This window comes from Lepidothrix coronata, unplaced genomic scaffold (genome assembly GCF_001604755.1).
Source record: "Lepidothrix coronata isolate B3197 unplaced genomic scaffold, Lepidothrix_coronata-1.0 Scaffold138, whole genome shotgun sequence".
NCBI classification, from domain to species: domain Eukaryota; kingdom Metazoa; phylum Chordata; class Aves; order Passeriformes; family Pipridae; genus Lepidothrix; species Lepidothrix coronata.
In genome coordinates, this window is record NW_016690318.1 from 2,201,390 (window position 1) to 2,205,773 (window position 4,384).

Genomic DNA, 4,384 nt, shown 5'->3' on the forward strand with positions numbered 1-4,384 from the left:
GAGGAATTCAATTGATGCCTTTTCAGTTGAAGAGAACTGATATTTCATAACATATTTGGGACTAGTTAGAAAAAATTCTGGGCGTTTTCAAAGCTGTTTACAAAATTTGTTACACACAACGGTCCGTTGTTGAATTACTACTTTGTCCCTGAAGAATATCATTAGGATAGGTCAATACACTAGTCAGTCTCTCTAGTTCTTATGGCTATTATGAGTGAATGGTGAAAATACCTTGGAGAGGTATTTCACCATTCACCATTTCACCCGTAAAACTGTTCTCAAACTCTTTATAGAAGAATACTTAACCCTCCTACATTGATACCGTCAGACTTCTACTTATGGGAACATAAAACCTGTTCCTCAGTTTCCTGGATTTAATAGGCACTTTGCAATAAATTCTCTTTGTAATAGGATGAGGCAAATTAATGCAATAAAGAAAATTGTGAGTAAGGAGAGAGGTAATAGACATTGATGGTCTGTCATGGCTAGATGTGAAATGAATAGAGGGCAATGTCAATTACTTAGACCTGAAGTGATGCAAATTTTCCTGAACTCAAAAAATCTTTTCTTTTTCCCAGTTCTTACCTTCTTACCTTCTTGGCTTTAAAGCATTGTAAATTGTTTTCTGTTTTAAAGGACTGCTCAGAATATTTTCAAGTATTACTGTCACTTTTCTGGATTAGAAGCCCTATCTACTGTTGGCTTCAGTTTTAATCAGGGAGAATAGCTGTAGCAGTACTGAACAGAATGTAATTATGAATATATACCAAAACCAGTGTTCAGTACCATATCAATAACCCCATCATTTGAACGTATTTAGGCAGCAATTCAGCAAACACATTTAAACCTGCTCTTAATGGCAAATGTCACACAGGGACAGGCTGAAAATTCATATGCAGGAAATTAATTAGGTTTAAAAGAAGTCCTTATTTGTCAGGAGCTCCTCTAGGGGCAATATTAAGGGGTAAAGCCCTAGCCCAAGTATATTGTTAGGTTCAGGAACTTAATCTGTAAGTATAACTGTCTCTGTGAATATCTAACTTAGAAAACAATGCAAAATTGTCAAGATATACTAAGCACTTTTAGTGCTAATATTTCTGGCTGTCAGTCTACAAGAGGGTTAGGTAAAATATCCAAAGCTTTTTGTAGCTTTATCTAGAAGGTCTTTCAAAATCATTAGTTTGCAGCTTCTTATTTTGCCTCCTTTATTGTCTGTAAAAAAAGTTAACCGTACCTTTCTCAATCCCAGACGAAACCAGGACAAAAACTTCTGAAACTGTCTAAAATCATGTTGTATAAACATGAACAGTGAAATCTTGTGACAACCTGAAAATAATATGGTAGTGAAAGTTAGAGATTCTATTTCTGTCTGAAAAGTGGTTGTTTGGGTGTGTTCTCTCTACCTATCTACCTGTTCTATTTCCTCACTTCTTTGGAATTTTGAGAGAAAAGTTTGTTAATGTTTGTTCAGGATGACTCATAGGTTAAAAAAACATAGTGTGCTATTTCTTCATCAAATACAAGCACATTTTAAAATTTGAGTTTAAACTTCGTGGTATCTATCTTTAAAAGTACAGAAAAAAAGAGGATGGAAAAACATTGTCAATAAACTGCGTGACTAATGAATCAGAGTAACTGAACTAGTATTCCTAATGCAGATTGGTTTATGTCCCTTTAAAGAACATGCCAAACATTATTATTCTCAGCATCAGTTACAGAGTATTACTTAAGACTGTAGACAAAAAAAGGTTTTATGTGTGTTTCCCTAGTAAAGCAATGACAATAAAGGAAAACTGTGCTTAAATAAACATGTCAGAATCTATCAATATTCAAACCACTATTTTAAAAGGTGCAAACTATTTATATTCAGCCAGGAAAGTTGACTAAGTGCTTTTGTCTCAGTCTGTAGTTGTGACAGTGAAAAAAATAGTTCAAACTCATAAAGTAGGTCTGCAGATCCCTTGGATTTTTTTGCAGGGTAAGTGGCAAAAAATATATAGTAGCACACTAACAGAGTATTTGCTGTTTGGGATTCAGAACCTCATATGTCTTTTAGCCTAACTTTGGTGATGTCTCAGACACACAGTGTATTTATGCAGTAGTTACTGAGGATTCAGTTTGACCCACCAGTTGGAAGCATGCACATGGCATGCTGACTTTACAATGTTGTTCATCACCATTAGAAGTTGAGCAAGTAGGTAGATGTGATAGACCATCTCATTTTCATGCAAACTTCCAAGATATGCTAGTGATTATGGTGATGATGCTCACAGAAGCAGATATAATTTTAGTGTTTGACATGCTTCCATAGGAAGTTGTTCCTTTGGAGCTGTATAGATTGCAGAACATGCTTAAGTATACCACAGGGAATTGAAAGAGTTATTTAATTGATTTTTTTTAATGTTTTATTTTAACTGCCTGTATTTACTTATATACAGCATGAATTACTATGCAGACAGCTATTCAGGCATTGTTTGTTTCCCTCAACACTACTTTCATCATTTACCTTACTTTCCTGTTCCTTGAACTCTAATTTTAGTGCTTTTGGAAACATCAAGGATAAGAGGAAATTCAGGAAGTCACTCCAACTATTTAACAAGCTTATCTCAATCATGAGCCTTTTCTTTTTCATTTTGGTGCCATTTATGTATAGATCAGAACATGTTGGGGTTTTTTTAAATTTTACTTTATCTGTTTTGCAAATATGTCCTTTTGCCTTTTTATTTTTTTGTATCTCATCTGTCTCTTTGGCTCTCACAAGACGAATTATTTAACAAAGCAATTATTCAAAATGTCTTAGAGTTAGTTTATGGAATATGTTTTGAAAAGCAACAAAAAGTTCTCACTGTACAAGTCCCTGTGCTATCTTTAAGGGATTAAATACTATGCTTTTTGCAAGCTTAATTCTTTTAATATTTTTAATATTTTGAAAAATTGCTTAGAGGGATCTTCTAATTGAAAATGTTTAACTTTGCTAATCTTTGTCAGTTTATTTTTATTTTCCATGGCCATATGGTGGTAATTTCTGATATTCTAACAGTTTTAATATAGTTAATCACACAGAACATGGGGCAAGTAAGGAACTACCAATGTGGTCACTTTACTAACGAACAACTGTTCAGCAGGACTGATATTTTAGTCGATAGAGTATTTTGTCTTCCAAATTCTTTGGATCCAATTTAAAATTCTTAATATCCTGACATAGCTGCTTCCTCAAACTGGTGGCATTTAAGCTCTATTTCTAGTCAGACTAGTAAGCCCTCAACAATCAAAATCCATAGGCTATTTGTTCCTCTGGCTATGTTGCTTGAAAAGCATGATCCAAGGACTACTTAATATTAAATATAAGAGAAATGGAACCTAATTCCATTCTGTTCTGGTAGTTGGCAGTGTTAATGTTTGTTGTGTGCATTCCCTGTGCACACAACGTTCTTTAATTATTGAATAAGAGAGGTTAACAGCATGCTACCCTTTTAAGCATCCTATAGCCTGGTGTTTAAGACATTAAGATACAATTTGAATTTTTACAAGCAGTGGAAGGAATTTAACTTAGGCATCTCATAGAATGATATCATGAGTATCAGAGCATTCTCTACAAGTGAGCACATCTCTATGAGGGCTCCTAGCATGTGAGCCTTTGAATTTAAATACATTACAAAACCAGACACTTAACTTCCTTGCCCTTTGAAGCAAATCTGTCTTGAGAACAGATTCAATTACCTCAAATAAAAGAAGTGCCTCCTTTCAGCAGACCACTTGTGCACCTCAGATGATGTCTTAGGATATGATCTATCAGAAGAATTACTATTAACTATGTTCAGCTCAGAATGCAGTCTGTAGCCAATTTGAGTAACTTAAGGTTCTGGATTCTGCTCCATGGCCAAACACCTCGAATGGCTTGTTACCGCTCATAACTTTTAGTCAACATTGTGTTTCATTGTCAGGGTCACAAAAGAAAGCTGTGGAAGAGCAAAATACTGATTTTAAATGTAAAAAGCTGATGCTAGTATCTTAACCAAGAGTCAGACTTCCTCTCTAAAATATTTCATCATAATCCAATAAACATGTCTCAAACATGCTGTTGACTTATGCGTCTATCTTTCCTTGATTACATCACTTTCTCACATTGCAGTTGTGTTGCTATGGTCTGGAAGTACCAACCTCTTTAAATGTGTAATTGCAGCGATTGCACAATCAGTTGTATTCATTACTATAGCAACAAGAATAAAAATGTTCCCTAGCCCATCCCATGTAAAAAAGGTCTTAGTTTCTCTCCTTCCATTTTATTCTTATGCTGAATAAATGTTTATGGCACAGTGGAAACTGTGTGCTTTGGCTGCTCACATTAGTGAGGGGGGGAAACTGAATTATGCTGGAACCTTTG